Source organism: Panthera leo, chromosome F3 (genome assembly GCF_018350215.1).
Source record: "Panthera leo isolate Ple1 chromosome F3, P.leo_Ple1_pat1.1, whole genome shotgun sequence".
In the NCBI taxonomy this organism is placed as follows: domain Eukaryota; kingdom Metazoa; phylum Chordata; class Mammalia; order Carnivora; family Felidae; genus Panthera; species Panthera leo.
Genome location: NC_056696.1, coordinates 36,560,001 through 36,578,449, shown reverse-complemented (window position 1 = coordinate 36,578,449; position 18,449 = coordinate 36,560,001). Strand labels below are relative to the sequence as shown.

Genomic DNA, 18,449 nt, shown 5'->3' with positions numbered 1-18,449 from the left:
CTTGTCCACTTGAATTTCAAAATATGATATTGTAATACCATTAATAATTTTTGAAAATCACCAAAAATGAAAAAAGAATGCAATTCTCCCCAAAAATATGATTCCCCTAGAAGCTAAAATTAATTCTGCTGTATTATTTAGGGAACAGTGAGTAATCTTCATGAAGTATTGACTATTTTATTATAAGCTGACAAGATAATAAGTTTATGAAGAAGAAGATATATCTTTTTCTCTAATAATTATGTAGGCAATTTATAACATGTTGTTGCAAAGCTGTTAACTAGCACAGTGAATACCAAACTTTTAAATGTCTCTACACATGCAGAATTTAAAGAAGAGTAGGCAATTACTCCCTAATGAATAATACCAACCTCTGACCTCAAGTATTTCATGATAATGACATTAAGATTGGATAAATCAGACCATATCTTTATAGATTCTATTTGTTCTTTATACTTGAGATAGATTGAAAGGAAAATATTCTTTAAAATAACTCTATTCAGAGGTGCCTGGGTGGCTTAGTCAGTTAAGCGTCTAGCTGCAGCTCATGTCTGATCTTGCAGTTCATGAGTTCAAGCCCTGCGACGGGCTCTGTGCTGACAGCTCAGTTTTGGATTCTGTCTCCCTCTCTCTCTGCTCCTCCCCACTCACGCTCTGTCTTTCTCTCCTTCAAAAATAAATAAACATTAAAATAACTCTATTCAAATTCAGTTACTTAATAATTGCTGAGGGGTTCTAGAAGACTGGATAGCACCCCCAAAGTCATTGAAGCTATTTAAATAGCTTTAATAATAGTTCTGTCAAACCACATTTTATTTACATTCTTGACCGCGCTTTGAAGTTGGGTTAAAACAATTACTTTTAAATTAATCTAAATGTGGCATTTGCATAGGAAATATCCAATTTGCCTCAAAATATATAAAAGATTAGTGAAATATTGCTATAAGTGACTTTTCTGATTCATAGTTGCTTCATTGTAGTTTCTTTAAAGCCCTTCATAACAGATTCATATATCAAGGTTGCACAGAGAATTATTACAAGGTGCTCTCATTATTTAAAGCAACCCCCAATAATGGACTATAGAAAAGTCTCCCTCCAATAAAATTCTCTCTTGACACATCAGAAGCAAAAAATAATAGCTCTTTGTAAATTATTATGGTTCAGTTGATTCCATACATGAGAACCAGTTTTGCAAATTGTGGAACATATAAGAAAACAACCGGGAAAATAATAGGAAATTCATTGCAACTCCATGTATAGGGGAATATCTACATGCTCAGGAAAAGGAGGTGAATGTCACTTCTGGAACTCTGCACTAATACTCTTCATGTCCCACTTGCTCCTCCAGAAGGAGATAAAGAGCATTGGACACTGGACAAACAATATAAATGGCATGCCCCTGGTAGGCAAGCAAGGTACCACTTTTATAAAATATACATCTATAATATAACATATTATATTATATATAATATTATGATATATAATATATAATATAATATAATATAATATAATATAATATAATATAATATAATTTAATATGTGTGTGTGTATATATATATATACACACACATATATATATATATATATAATATATAATATATATTATATATATATATAATTTATATATATATATTTATATATAATATAATATAATATAATTTAATATGTGTGTGTGTATATATATATATACACACACATATATATATATATATATAATATGTATATGTATATTATATGTATATATAATATGTATATATATACACACACACATGTGTGTGTGTATATATATATATACACACACATATATATATATATACACACACATATATATATATATATATATACACATATATATATATATATATATATATATATATATACACATATATATATATAGTTTGGAGCCAAAGGTGACTTTTCTCTCAAACTCAAGAGAATATATTTCAAAACTCAAAAGGAGGAATCATTGATTCATTCAACAAATATGAACCTAATAACTAAGATTTTCTGTGTGCTTATTATGTTGTGGGTGTTAAGCCTCTTTCACATTATCCTTTCAAGGGAATCCCTAAATTTAAGCTAAGAGCACAGAAGGCAGAGCCAGACCATTGGATTCTAGTTCAATGTTCGCCATTCACTAGCACTCGCCTTGGGCAAGTAAATAAACTTGAATGTGCCTCAGGTGCTTCAGCTATGAAAAGGAATCAATGACAAATTCTACTTGATAGCTACGTTAAGTATATTAAATGGGAATAATTCTTGGAAGGCTTATATTGCTTACCTTCTCTCCTAAAGAACCCTTTGAGGAGAGAGAGATGTTTATATTTTTACAATTTTAAGGATTCCTACCATCATGATGTTCTCAGTAAAGTTTTCAAGAAAGATTTATTGGGTCGTGCAGAACTGGTGAACACCTGGATTTGAAATAGGGAGCTTGATCAATTACAGGCTCCTAGGATCCACCCAGACATACTAAATGTCTGGGGCTGTTCTCGAGACTGCATCTTCAACAAACATTTCAGCTCTCTGATGTGCACCAAAGGCTGAGATATACTGCTATAGCCATCTGAGGCTCGCTCTCTTATTCTATAAAATGTGGATGATTATAATAGTATCTGTTTGTATAGTTGTAAGAAATAAATGGAATATAGCACATATAAAATGCCAGCACATTAGACACTTCTAATAGAAGGTAGTGTTTTGTTCATTTGGCTGAAATATTTTCAAGAGTACCAAGAGATGCTATAAAATGTACTGTAAACTCACTTCACCTTGCATTTTATGTCTTATTTCTTTTGCTCCCTTTCTTCTCCCACCTGTACATCTCACCACACCATTTCTCTTCCTCACTTGCTATTGTATGGAGCCCATTTGAAGTCTCAAGAAGGATGAATAACTATTTAAATAACAACTCTTTTCAACAAATACATTGCCGAAAAACAAAAACAAAAACAATCCGTGTGTGTGTGTGTGTGTGTGTGTGTGTGTGCGCGCGCGCACGTGCGTGCTGTGTATTGCAATCAGGTAAATTTTACTGTTTATTTATTTAAAGTTTGACTTGGATTTTCTGTAATTACCCTCAGCTACCTACCTATAGAATCTACTCCTACTTTCACCCAACCTCTCATATATGCTCAGATGGAAACAGTGTAAGTAACAATCTCACGGGCGCAGCTACGGAAGGTGACCCAGATTACACAACGCTGGGCATTAATGCCAAGTCGTTTTGTTCAGTGGCAGCTGCTCTATGCTTTGCCTTATTGATATTCAGATTCAACAGACACAAATCACACAGCCCTTTTGACAAGCACACACTCTGCCTGTCTTCATTTGAAATGTATTCAGTAGCTACTGTCCTCCATAAACACACAGCTGAGGCCATTCAGTCTCCTTTGATTTGCCATACTGTGATACATCTGACAAGATTACCCCAGAAACATTACTTCTGTTTTTATTTGGGGAATGTCTGTGGAATATAATATCTTCATTTATAGAACAGAAGCACACACAATAGAAAGGAAGCCCATTTCTCTCTGGCAAGAGATGCTTTGAACCATTATCCTTTGGGAAAAATTGAGATGATCCCCTTGATTAGGAGAGCAAATGTGTCAATACAAAGTTCTTTGAAAGTGAACATAAATACAGAGTATCGGGAATTAACTGCAATATAGCTTATGATGAACTTCGTTTTAAAGTATATCAATCATAAAGTGCCAAATCTATTTTGTAAAAAGTCTAACCGTAACAAAATATCTTCTTTGCTGTAAAGCCATTTCAGCCCCCTGCTTGCCACCACTCAAAGGGTTAACTCAAAGGGTTAAAAAAGAACATTTTCTGTATCTAGTTATTAGAAATCATAGAATCAGGATATTACTCACACTGACTGGTGCCAATGACTCATTTAACACAGGACACCTGCTTACGTCAAATTCTTTGTGCTTCTTTTTTAAGTGTTGTATTCTGTAGAACATGCAACATTAACAACTATTTGCTAGAGATATTTAAGAGTCAGGAAAAGTGCCAAAAGTTTGATAAATGGAAAAGTCTTACTTTTTATGTAGGTGAGCAGTGAGAAACTGAGGTAGAAGATGAGCAGGTAGTTAATTTTCTCAAGTGCCATGGTCTTATTCAGAGGGCATGCTCTGATGTGTTGCTGGTGATCTGTCCGAGTCCGCTGGTGACCCCTGTTTGACTCAGAAAGGAGCGGGGGCCCCAGAGTCTCCTGATGCCATCCCTGCCTCTGCCTCTCTTATAGCTACTTCCCGGGAAACACAGGGACTTCAATTCAAAAAGCTGTTGTGCTTCTAAGCATCTTACACTGGAGGATGGGGTGAGATTTCAAACCTGGTGCAGAGTTTTTTCATGCTGGACTGGATTCATCTACCCCTCAGGTCTTTTCTCATGGTTTTCTTCCATTGTTTTTGTTTTGGAAGATTGCTTTAGACCATTCTAGAGTATAGTTTGATAGATATTCAGATGATAGATGACAGACACATGTAAAAATTATTTTTCTTCTCATTTTCTTTCTTTTTAAATAATGATATCATACTGTGTATATCATCACGCGGCTTGCTTTTCTCACTCAGCAATATGTCTCAGATGTTTTGACACATTATAAAATCTATTTAGTTCACACTTTTTAATGCCACGTGGCATTCCATACTATGGATGTACCAAACCATAGTTGTTTTTGTTTTTTTCTTAACATATATGCTACCACAGCTTATTTATCCTTTTACGGGCATCAGTGATGTCTCCAATTTTCTTCATACAAATAATAGTTCAATAAGAATCATTTTACACACTTACTTGTACAAATGCAGAAGAGTTTAAAAAAAAAATTTCTCTAGAGTAAATGCCAAAAAAGTAGAAATTGGTGGTTTTACATTATGTTCATTTTTTAGTTTAGCAGATACTTCACAAAATTTCAACCCTTCTCAGCTGTGTGTGCAGGAAGCTATTTCTCCATACTTTCCTCAACATTTGGTAATAGCAAAGGGCAAAAGATATGTCTACATTTCAATGGAAAGGGGAGCACATATATAGACAAGATCGGCCATTTGTTAATCATTTTTGAAGCTGGCTATTGGGTACGTAGAGGTTCATCACACTATTTATTCTGCTTTTGTACAGATTTTTAGAATTAATAGTAAAAATTGGCATTTTTAATTTGCATATTTTTCATATTAGAAAGATTGAGCATCTTTTTGACATTTGTATTTTCAGTGACTTGCAACTCATGTTGTTCACTTTCCTATTAGTTTTGTTTTTCATTTTATTGATAGAGTTGTAGCATTTCTTTATAAATGTTGGATCTTGATTCTTGGTCAGCAGTAAGGATGGAAAATACTTGCTCCCAATAGGCTCATTGTCTTTTAAATTTTTTATAGGTTTTCTTCATAAAGTTTTAACTTTTTATTTAAAAATGTAGTGTCTTATACACATTTACTTATTTTATGACTGTGCTTTTTATCTTATTGAAGAAAGCTTTTCTGCTGAAGACTTACTAACATAGGATCTGGTGTTTTATTCCAAGTTATCTCAATTTTTAAAGTAAGTTTATTAAAAAAATTTTTAAGCTTTGTAACTTTAATCCATATGGGGCATATTTTTATGAATTGTGTAACTTGTGGGTCTAAATTTATTTCCAAATGGATAGCCAGTGGTCAAAAACAATTCCCTGTGGATTTCAAATCTGAAATCCTGTATAAAATTCCCAGCTATATATGAATCTATTTTGGTTCATTAATTTTTTTTTGTATATTTCTTTGCAAGTGAATGTAGTTGAAGTTTAAGTTGGGTATCTGGTATGGTAAGCCTAATTGAATCTTCCTTTTTCAACTTTTGCCTTCTCTTACACAGTTTCTCTTCCAGATTAACTTTATAAGCAATTTGTCAATCTCCACTGAATAACTCCTATTTGGATTTTAATGAGGATTGCATTCATTATATAACTTAATTTGGGGATAACATATTTACAATGTTGAATCTTCCCATACCTGAATAATCACACAATATGTAATACATATTGAGTCACTATTCTAGGTCAGACCCTTTCTAAGGCCTTTGTATGCATTCTCTCATTTAATCTCCACCATAACACTATGAGGTAGGTTCTGATTTTTTCTAGTATGCAGATGATAAAAACACAAACACTCAGTTATTTGTCTCAGATGTCAGAGCCTGATGAAGGGTGTCCCTTTGCAAGGGAAGAGAATAAAATAAGAAAGGGAGAAAACCAACAGCCACACTCTAGAGAACACCAATACTCCAGTACTTAATGATAAGAGGATAATAAGTCAGAGGTTGAAGAGGAAGAATGAGAAGAATGTGTTATAAGGGCAACAAAGAGAGGACAGTGGCGGCGGGGGGGGGGGGGTGCCTTGGTGGTTCAGTTAAGTGTCCAACTCTTTGGCTTGGGTCTTGATCTCACAGTTAGTGAGTTTGAGCCCCTCATCAGGTTCTGTGCTGACAGCTCAGAGCCTGGAGCCTTCTTTGGATTCTGTCTCTCTCTCTCTCTCTCTCTCTCTGCCCCCTGCACCCCGCTCACACTCTCTATCTCTCAAAAATAAGTAAACTAAAAAAAAAAATAAAAAAAAAAAGAGAGGACAGAGGATCAGGAAGGAGAGTCATAGACAATGAAAATGCTGCTGGAAAGTTGTTTGATAAGTGTCAAAAATTGTCAGTTGGATTTGGCAGTAAGATTTGTGAGAAGACTGTCAATGAAGCATTGGAACAGAATTCAAATTTCAGGGGCACCTGGGTGGCTCAGTCAATTAAGCATGTGACACTTGACTCAGCTCCAGTCATGATCTCATGGTTTGTGAGTTTGGGCCCCACATTGGGCTCTGTGCTGACAGCATGGTACCTGCTTGGGATTCTCTGTCTCCCTTTCTCTCTGCCCCTCCTCCATTTGTGCATGCTCTCTCTCTCTCTCTCAAAATAAAGAGATAAAAAATAAAAAGCTTAAAAAAGGGATTCAAATTTCAGTTATTTTTATGAATGCTTTGAGGGTTAGAAAATAGACACAGTGAATGCAAACTACACTTTCCAAAAAACTTAGTTGTGAGGAAAACATAGGGTGGGAGAGGCAAAGTTAAAAACAGATGCACGTATGGCAAAAGTTTTTTTCTTTTTAATACTGAAATGCATGAGACATATGGGAAGAACCAGTGAAGTTAAAGATATGGAAAAGATGAGGGATACTTAATGGAGCAAGCTTCCTGGGGAGGTGGGGAAAAGAGATTTCAAATGAGAGTAGCAAGCCTCAAACAGAAGAAAATACGACATTAAGTACTTAAGGAGAAAGAATTGAAGACTCCCTGAAAATAGAAAGGCAGTAAGTCATCTACCAGGTATAATAACAGGGAAGCAAGGGAAGGGTGTCACTGAATTGCAGTCTCATTCATCGGTAATGCTGCTAATAAATGCACGGGCATGATCTTCCCAGCAGAAAAAGGAGTGCCAGTGGAGAAGCATCGCTGGCCAACCATGGGATTACCCTAGGGATAGGAGTTTTCAGAGTGGAAGGGTAAGTGAGGGAGGGACTCACAAGTGGTTGTGAGAGACAATGGGTACCGAACTGTGTAATGAGGAAAGTGATTAACAGACAGGAAGGAAATAAGGTCCCCTTGGACTGGTGGTGTTGATATGATAGAGGAACAGATGATACGGAACTTGAGGTTGAATTTAGGCAACGGGACATTGATGTCTGTAACTATAAACCAGAATGCTGATCAGACTTGATCTAGGTTATATTGGAAACAATTGGTAGAAATTATAAGAAAATAGATTTGGGGTTAGCCTAAGAAAACTGTAAAACAATCAGCTGTTTAGTAAAGTTCACCTTGACATGCAGGTATTCAAGCAGCTTATGACCAACTGGGAGGGGAACCAAGTACAGCTTTCTCCACAAAGACTTCCGACATGCCTCCCAAATCTTTTTAATTCTATTTCTGTGACCTGTGAGGAAGTAGAATAGAGAGAGTGAGAAAAGTAGTTTCTCTTGCTTACAGAAAATAAAAAATTATATATTAAAAATTTCCTCAGGGCGCCTGGGTTGCTCAGTCGGTTACACGTCTGACTCTTAATTTTGGCTCAGGTTATGATCTCACGGTTCATGAGTTCCAGCCCTGCATCAGGCTCTGTGCTGACAGTGCAGAGCCTGCTTAGGATTCTCTCTCCTCCTCTCCCCTGCTCCTCCCCCACTTAAAATAAATAAACATTAAAAAAAAATTCCTCAAAAGCATTACAATCTCTTTCTAGTTAGCTTTACACTACTGGAGCACTTTTGTTTCTAGATTTCATTTGTATATTCTTAACAAAATATAACAATTCTTAAATTTTGGAATCAATGGACATTTCCTGGTACATATATTTCTGCTATGTATGAATTCCCTTTTCCTGGATCTGATAAGATCTTGTCATTTGAAAATAACGTTGAATATAGGTCTCAACTAACATAAATATTTTTAAATGGCCAATATTTCTTCCAGATGGTTGATAAACATGCCAAATGGCCTAGGACAATTTTAGATGTAATATCTAATTCTATAAATAATTTTAATGTCATAAATTGTAAAAAGATAAATAGAGTTTGATGATTATCTTAACACTGGGTTTTGATAAAATACCGACAGGAGATTTTTGTACTCGCTTCATTTTAACCCTATTGTTATTATTCTATTTTGGATTCCTACAATCTAATATTTTCATTTCGCATTCTTTTTGTTTATGCAAATGATCTCTGTTATATTTGGGTTGATGAAGATTTCAGTAATATTCTTCCCAAAAAATCAATTATTTTCGTAAGTGAAGGTTATTGGTAAACATCATCCAAAAATAAATTTCAATCAAGAGTTTAAAATCTGTTTATTCAAAGAGATGGAGCTACATTTTAATCCAGAGAAATCTTTTAACCTTGACTCTTCCATTCATTTTATTTTCTGATTATATACTACCAATGTTTATAATGTCATTTTCCAATAGTGTTGACTTAAAGACTGTTCCATTTGTTTTTAAACTTTGTTTCAGATTTGGAAAAGTTGTAGACTATAAAAACAAAAAAGAAAGCTAGATTTCATGAACAGATTTTAGTTGCTGGTTCATTTTCTTCTTCAACTAAATAAAATAAGCATTAATTAATATAGGCATTATTTATAGTCCATATAAGTAGATATCTGTTTCCTTACAAGTATAAGAGAAATAATATAAAGGGAAATGAGACACTCTATTATAAATACTGAACCAGGAGTACCTAGTACAAATGCTAGGGCTTTCTCTCTTACACCATCATAACCCCACAGGGAGTCAAGGACCCCACCCTCTGTTTGGGGAAGCCTTCCAAGCAACCTGGTCTTTTAACACCAAGGATTTGAGGATACATGGGGCAATTAGGACAAGTGTAGACCAGGCCTGCATCAGGGCCTGTGATCCACAGTCCCTAAGCAATTGTAAGAGAAAGGTCTTCTATAATAACCAGGAAAAACAGCTGGCCACTTCTTTCACACAAATGATGATATATGTTCAGAAAAATGGAGAAGGATGATTTCAGGCATTGGTTCAACATCCCAGATCTCTCTGGTGCTTAGCCATAGTCTTCCCAAGCCAACTCATCTATTTCTAATCTACCCCCACCTCTCCCACCCTCAACCAGGTCCAACTTACTCTTTTGTCTCCTGTCACTGACTTCTCCAGAGTCAAGCTCTATTACCCTCTCTCTATTACTCCAGATCAGTTGACCCTCATCTAATAATCCCCTAAGGTGGATGCTGAGTCCCATATTTTACAAAGCCAAACATACTACAAATACAAAAATATATATATTGATCCAGGAAAGGAACAAAAAGCACAAAAAACAAAATTATAAATGAAAAGAGAGATTTAATGATTAAAAGAGAGGAAAGGTGTTAAATTGTAAGAGATTGCTTTTTTATAATTCTATGTCAATAAATTTGGAAATCTAGATTCAGTGCATAATTTTGTAGAAAGATACATATTACCAAGTCTGAACCCAACACAACAAACACAACAAAATAACTGAACAAAATACTGAACACAACAAAACAATGCTTTTAGTGTGTGACTTAGGAAGCAAGGGACAATTAAGGAAAATACCACTTTATATATTGTCCCATCCTTTTCTGTCTCTCATGTACCTCTTTCCTCACTTCTTCTGCTCTGGGATTAAACCTGCAATAAAACATTGGCACTTAAGCCTTGCGTCATTGTAGGAAATCCAAGCAAAGACACACAAACACATAACATGTTTAAAAGACACTGTTTTAAAATGTAAGTTTTATTATTATTCAGGTATGATGAGGCCAAAAGATTAGTAGATAATTGCCCCTGAAAAGATAGTTTGTTATTCACAGTGCCCAAGAGGAAGGGAATACCAGGCTATGCAGAGACACACGGGGAAACACCATGGTCAGTCAAGAGGCAGAAGGAGAGGGAGGAAAATGTGGGCAAAAGCCTTTATTGTGATTTCTGCAGGAAGGAATAGGTGAGAAAAGTGTTAATGTGAATAATTTTTGCAGGCTCTAGGCTTTAGAGGCTGTCTCTAGTCTGATACCTAGCCCAGGTTGTCTGATACCTGATTCCTGATTTGGGCAAAAGAATAGTGGTCTGGAGTATGAGTCTGATAAAGGAAGTGGTGGGGGTGTGTGCTCTGAATTAATTAGTTCACATGGGAGAGGCATGCTTGCAGGGGAGTCTCATGTCTCTAGGAATTGGATAGTCCTGGGAAGGATAGTCTCTCAGTCTCTCCAAGGTCAGAAAAAGGTCCCAGACGTCAAAGCATTGGATATACAGAAAATAAAAAGGTGTGATTAATTGAGGCACTCAGTAACATCCAAAATACTGGACAAAGTTGAAATTTCAAAATGTCATGTAGAATGTTTATAAAGAATATATTTCCTGTAGAATATATAACCATAATTTAAATAATAGTTATAGTTGATAGGTGATAGATAGATAGATAGATAGATAGATAGATAGATAGATAGAAGATAGCAATTCAGCTTCTATGCTTTAAAAAGACCATTATGAACTTTTATGAACTTCAAGAATGCACTGCATCAATACACTAGTTATCACAATCACACGTTAAATATGGAAGACAAATGGTTCATGCAATAGTTTGGGAAGAGTAAATGCCTTTAGTTCATCCTAGTTACAATCTCGTTTTTAGTTCATGATGAAGTCCTTGTTTGCACTGACATCAATCTGGACTTGATTTATACAAAACAGTCTCCTTATTACTAACCTGATCCTTTTCACTAATCCAACAGATTTGCTTTAAAAAAAATTGAACATTGACTACCTGGCTCAAAATTACTGCTCTCATAGAAGTAGGAAAAAATAATAAAAATAAATAAATACATGATAAATATATTTCAGGTGGTAAGCCCTACTAGACAAAAATTAACTGGGATATGAGGAACAGCATGTGCTAGGGAGGTAGAGGATTACTATTTTATGGAAAGTGGTCAAAGAAAACCTGCTGATAGGTGGGATGAGCAGAAACCTGAGGAAATAGAGGAATAAGCCATGTGGCTTGCTTTGGGAAGTAATCCTATCCCTAACCCTAACGCTTTAGGAGGAAAATTCCAGGTAGGGATATCAACAAGGGCATCTGAGTTGAGAGCATGTTTGATGGGTTTGAGGAACAGCAAGGAGGTCACTTGGTTCCTGAATGAGAATGGTTGAAGATGTCGGAAAGGGAAGAAGAAACTGGTTCTTGGAAGACGTTTAAGCCATGGTAAATGTTTGGCTTTGACTCTGAGTGAAATGTGGAGTTGTTTCAGGGTTTTGAACAAAACAGTAGTAACAGGATCAGACATTTAATTTAAAAGATTACTCTGGCAGCCATGTGGATAACAGGCGATAGGGCAGGATGGACGCTGGGTGACCAGTTAGTGAGTTATTGAATAACCCAGGCAAGAACTGGTGGTGGTGACCAAGGTGGTGACCAAGGTGATAATGGTGGTGGTGAAAACTGGTCAGATTCTGAATATACTTTGAAGGCAATGCCAATATGATTTTTTTGATGAATAGAATGTGGTGTAAAAGAAAGAATGAATAAACATAACTCAAAGATGTTTGGCTTGTGTAACTTAAAGATGAAGTTCTTTTCTTTTCTTTTTTTTTTTTTTGAGGAGGAGGAGGATATAAAAAATGAGAATTTGATGAGGAGGAAGAAGCAAGGATACAGACTTAGGCATGTTAATTTTTGAGAAGTCTGTTAGACATACAAATAGGTATGTCAAATGTATACTTACATAGGTAAGTCTGGAGCCCATGAGAGAAATCTGCATAATGATGGCTCTGACGCTAGTTGGAGAGATGATGACATTTAGGGAGTAAAGAGTAAACCACAAGAAAAGTGACTAGGACTAACCCATCAGGCTCACCTATATTGGTTGGTCTGGGAGAAGAAGATCAAAAAGAACCAGCCAGTGGGTAGAAGAAGAATCCAGAGAAGATGTTTTCTAAGAAGGCCAATAAACTATTTTGCCAAAAACAGAGTGATTAATTGGGTAATCTACTACTGATAAGTGAAATAAAAGGACAACTGAAAGCTGTTAGTTTAGTGACATGCAAGTCATCGACAACTTTAACATGAGAAATTGCAGTGCATTCAAGAGAAAATGCAAGGAGAGAAAATGCAAATAGTTTTGTTGGGAGGAGAACAAAAAATTGATGTATAGCTGTGGTGTAAGAGATAGATGCATCCATATACACTCATACAATACACACATATTACTGAGTATATATGAACACTAAGGGAATGATCCAGCAGACTGTGAAATTGCTGACATCTTCCCACTCTCCTTCTACTACCCAGAACAACCAAAGAAAAGGAGATTTTTCATGATCTGTATTTTTAGGGCTTAGTCAAAACCTGTGCTAGATACTCATGCAGTATTAGACTGAATCACCCAGTAAACCTGCTTTATCAACTCCATTCCAATCTTTCAGATGTGGGTGTGGCTTTGTTTTGAAAGGGAAAGTATGCATTAAGTACAGGCCTCTCCATTTTCTTTGTACACTTGGGAGGTTCTGCCCTGTGTATAGAATCCTTCCTGGCTTTTTAATTCTTTTAAGCACAAATGGTTTAATAGTTAATATTCTATGCTAATATGCTTGGAGGTCTCTGGACAGAAAGGTTTATTGAAACCAAATACCATTACAGGGACAGCATTAAGCTCTTTGCCACATGCTCATAGCGCTTTTTATGTTTGCCATATTTTGGCTTTTCTATAAAATTGTTATTTTAATGTTCAGTATTTCAAACAATAACATATAGTACCAAACAAAATAGAAATGAAAATGAGATTGTCTTTTATACGTTGACAGTAACTGAATTTTTTTTTTTAATTTTTTTTTTTAACGTTTATTTTTGAGACAGAGAGAGACAAAGCATGAACGGGGGAGGCTCAGAGAGAGGGAGACACAGAATCTGAAACAGGCTCCAGGCTCTGAGCTGTCAGCACAGAGCCTGACGCGGGGCTCGAACTCACAGACTGTGAGATCATGACCTGAGCCGAAGTCGGCCGCTTAACCGACTGAGCCACCCAGGCGCCCCGACAGTAACTGAATTAAAGGAATGTTGATTTTAGGCAGTTAATGATGACAATTTATCAAATACTTATTAAGTTCGTGCTTACTATATGGCAGATTTTGTGCTACCTGAAAGATTCAAAGATTCATTTTAAAAATAGCCTCTGCCTTTGTTTAGTGAGAAAGATGAGTAAACAAAAGCATTTAATACAATAACTTTAATTTATTGGCTACTTCATAAGTTCCAGTGACTATTGTAAATGTGTTCAAGAATTTATTTAATCTTTACAATAACCTTAAAGTACAGGTACAACTGGTACTTTTATTTAATCAAGGATAAAAATGAAACACTGAGAGTTTAGGGACACCTGGGTGGCCCAGTCAGTTGAGCCACCAACTTTTGATTTTGGCTCATGTCACGATCTCACCTTTGAGAGATCTCACTGTTGAGAGATTGAGCGCCTAGTCAGCTTCACACTGGGTGTGGAGCCTGCTTAAGGTTCTCTCTCTCCCTCTCTCCCTTTTCCTCTGCCCCTCCCCCACTCGTGTGTGTGTGTGTGTGTGTGTGTGTGTGTGTGTGTGTGTCCGTGTGCGCGCATGCACTCTCTCAAAAAAATAAAACATAGTTTAAATAACTTGCACAAGTCCACACAACTCACAAGGGGTGGAGCTCTTACTCCCGTTAAAGAGGCAGGTATAGCCTTGTGGCCCATGCTGCCTCCAGTATAATGTGTTACATATCAAATAAAAGAGGTACAGAAGAACACAGTAGGTATAGAGAAAATGCCCCTAACCTCGCTTGGGAAAGGGCCCCTAAGATAAATCTTAAAGTATGAACCACAATTACTGATCTGAATAAGGAAGTGGAAGAGAGGTGGGGATGTCCTAGATCAAGAAAATATCATAACGCGAGATGTAGTGTTCTAATGAGTGTAGCGATCTACAGTTAACCTTATTGTAGAATGAAAGTGGGAGGATGAGAGGGAATAAAGCTGAGCCGGAATATAGTAGTCAAGTCTCAAAAAGCTAAGTTAATCAGGTTGGACACCACGAAATGGAGCAGCTGTCTCCAACTGGCTGTTCTGTATTAGGTTTTCTGGGGTAGGGCCAGGAATCTGCATTTTCAATGCTTCCTAATAGATTCTGATGCAACCCATTTACTTCAGGGAGTCTCAAGATCTAAGAATTTTTCAAGCAGGGAGCCAAATATTGTATATAAATTGGTCACTGCTTAGGAGGAGGATAGCTTTGCAAGGGGACAACTGAAGGCAGAAAGTCAAGGTACGAGGCCAGCACATTTTTTTCTGTCTGAGATACCAGGGTCTGAACTGGGGTACTAGGCACTCTCAAAGAGGAAAAGTCAATTCAAGAAATACTGGCAGGACTTAGTTATTGATGGAGAGTGAAGAGTATGGGAGAAGGAGGCACCAAGGATGATGCCCAGGCTTCCGGCCTTGCAAACTGGGGTATTTAATGAAGACAGTAAAGCCAAAGAAATATGGAATTATTTTGAGTCTCAATGCCAGGCAATGTGGAAATGTGAAATAATCTAAAAATATAAATTGATTGTCATATACGTAAAAATATTTTGCTACAGAAAGCATAGGCACATGCACATCTATAGGGAGGGAATGGATTGGATACAAATAAAATACAAAGCAGAGCATATGTTCCCACAGACTTATGTGGTGGATTGCATGGTGCAACCGCAGTGCTAAATAAAAAACTCATGCCCAGAGTCAGGCGGTTTCAAGTTGGTCCATTTAGAACAGAAGTACAGCCAGCGGTCAAGCTCTAAGGCACTGGTCTAGATAATGGTGGAGAGAATATAGACATGATGTACTTAGGGTATTCAGGACTCCAGGCCCATGGGCTGTATTCATAACAGAGACTCAGGCCCGGAGGGAGAAAGATAAACAGATCAGCAAGCTCAGGCAGAAATTCAAATGTGCTGAAAAAAGTATGATGTGAATTAAAGTGCAAGAACAGTTTCGTAATCATGTGAGAGAATGTTCCAAGGACAAACCAGGCTAATTCCAGTTCTAATGCTAATTCCAGCGTCTAATGCTTTGACAAAAATGTCAGCAGCTCTATAAGGCTGGGTCTACAGTCTGAAGTTCCCTTGTGACTATAGCTGAGCAAACTGGAATAAAGCAATTAATGGACAGGTACGAGAGTCTTTGTTTCTCCAAAACAGGCATATGTGACAGTAACTGAAATACATTCAATTTATGGGCTTTTTCTTACAGTAACTAATGCTCGTTTCTGATCAGGATGTGAACCATTGAAAGGTATTGACTCCTTAAATATTTTCCTTGGCTAGATTCATATCTAAGAAAGAGTTCTTAGATTATGAGTAACAGATTACCTTAAGAAACAAAGAATTTATTAGCAGAGTACTTAATGCCCCATAGGAAAGATATTTTCTGAGCCTGGGTGGCTCTTGAGTTCAAGCCCCACATTGGGCTCTGTGCTGACAGCTTGGAGCCTGGAGCCCATTTCAGATTTTGTCTGCCTCTCTCCCTGCCCCTCCCCCTGCTCACATTCTGTCTCTCTCTCTCAAAAATAAATAAACATTTAAAAAAGTAAAAAGAAAAGATAAGAACTCAAGAGAACAGTTTTGAGTAGAGTGGAGCCATGGTAGTGTAGAATCGAGACAATAAAAACCACATAATTTTATCAGGGTACTGTCACTCAAATGGATGAATTTCATTTTCTAGTCTGTCAAAGTCCAGGGAGAGAGAATCAGAGTAGCATCCCTAAGGTAGGTCACTGCACATTGATTTGCTGTGAAGTACCACCAAACTACACCAAATGGAAGGGATAAGTCATCCAAAGGAATTTAGAACGTTGCTATCGAAAGAAGAGGAAGTAGGGGTGCCTGGGTGGCTCAGTTGACTTGGGCTCAGGTCATGATCTCCTGGTTAGCAGGTTCAGGCCCTGCATCTGACCCTCTGCTGCCAGTGTGGAACCGGCTTTGGATCCTCTGTCCCGCTCTCTCTCTGCACCTCCACCGCTTGCTCTCTCTCTATCTCTCTCAAAAACAAATAAACATTAAAAAAAAAGAAAAGGAACTGGATTCAGGCAGCCAAGAGGAGCAAATGCCCATTATGAGCCTAAAGAGAAAAATTAATTAAGAATCCATGACAAGCTTGAGTATCCTTAAGAGGCTTTTAAATTTGAACAACGAAATCCCAATGAACAAATCATTGTACGTTACGACATGTAAAAAAATCCGTCCACACTGAAGAAAATTCTCACTGCAAATGTATTGGGGATTTTTAAAATGTACTTATTTGTGTTACTCAGAGTTCTGCAAAAGTTTAATTGAGAGACATTTTTTAGAATTGTAGGGAGAGCACAAATATTATAAATTTGAAAAGTCACATAATAAGGAAAAGCAATTATTTGATTAATTTATCGGCTATATGAACTTACCTTTGAAAAACTCTTATCATTGCCTTTGGAAATTATTATATTTCATTTAAAGATATGTGAAGACACATTTTTAAAAACTGATTTACTGAGTTCAGGTGGCGTTCCTGGTTCTAGTTAATCTATGTCCCTACTCAGAAATTAAAACAGATGAGGCCTTTTTGTTCTCTCTCTTCATTCAATTATCACCACTACAGAGGAGCAGAAATAGCAACAGAGCCTGGGACTCAGGTAGGAGAGATAAAACAGAAAAAAAAAATTCTGTTCACATCATAAATCATCATGACATTATTAAGAATATGAGCAGCTCTGAGTAGCTGTCCTTAATGATTAAATATTAATTTCTAAAATCCTTATGGGCTGAAAACTTGAGCACCCTATAGTAATTTTTTTCATCTATCTTGATATGAATAATGATTGCATAGAGTTTTGTGTGCATTGCTCAGGACAAAGGGAGGCAAAGGGATACAGAGGGATTCATGTGCTGATCCTGGTCTCTGAGGACCCTGGGTTGCCATCCTGGGTGAATAATCACAAGGTGTTTGAGCCTGCAGAATCTCCAGGAAGCTTTTTACCAAACGTGTGTGTTGTGGCTTTCTTCCCTTGAATGATGCTTATATCTATAAATAAACTTATCTAGCCTCTTTGCGGAGGAGAAGAGGGGATGTATGAATTGAAAGCTGAAGAGAGTAGAAAGGAAGCTCAGAATTTGGATCAATAGCCACCTGAAGCTTTTTCATCATTAGTAGCCCTAGGACATTTGGGATGAGCTCTGAGATTTTTCTGGGCCCAAGAACTTATTACTAAAAAAACTCCCCAAATTTCAGATTTCGAAGTTTGATCTCACCAGGTTTCCCTAAAAGTGGTAGGAGAAGCCATCAGCACAAACAGCTGTTATTTCTTTAAAACCTTGATTATTTTAGCAAATGAAAGTAGAGCCTTAAAGATTCAAACCCACTAAGAAAAAATTCAAAAAAAAACCCCCAAATTTTAGAGTGAATTTAATTTACCATGTGATTCTTTGCTTTGCAAAATGACAAACCCATATGGTACTTTCCTTCCAAAACGTTCTGTGTATCTTTATGTTTCTTCACTATAAAATGAATTTTGTGTGAAGTATGATAGATGTGGACATTCATATCTAATTCTTTTGTGGTAACATTCAAAGTCATTCATCAAGTGCCAAATATATACCAGGTTTAGAGAAAATAAAAATTAATTAATCTCTTACATTAAGAGCTCGTACTAAAATTGTTGTAGGTAATCATGACTGCAATGCATTATAACCGAATGAGATAAATGTTTTAAAACATGTTCAAAGTGCTATGAAAGCATGAATGCAAAAGTGATTAATTCTGCCTGAATATTTATTTTTTTGTCTTTTTAAATGTTTATTTTTAAGAGAGAGAGAAAGAGAGACAAAGGATAAGCAGGGGAGGGGCAGAGAGAGA

General features: G+C 36.6%; 1 long non-coding RNA gene across 5 annotated transcripts in view; it reads left to right on the top strand.

Annotated features, from left to right (window-relative positions):
- Window positions 1-1,333: 1,333 nt before the first annotated feature.
- LOC122212126 overlaps window positions 1,334-18,449 on the top strand; it is a 19,518-nt gene continuing 2,402 nt past the window's right edge. For 3 of the 5 annotated variants that reach the window (XR_006199009.1, XR_006199007.1, XR_006199011.1), the window contains exons 1-3: window positions 1,334-1,415; window positions 4,256-4,391; window positions 5,484-5,553. This is a non-coding gene — a long non-coding RNA (uncharacterized LOC122212126). Of the gene's footprint in view, window positions 1,416-4,255; window positions 4,392-5,483; window positions 5,554-15,621; window positions 15,712-18,449 lie in introns of those variants that run through there. The other 2 variants (XR_006199008.1, XR_006199010.1) reach the window with 2 other exon arrangements.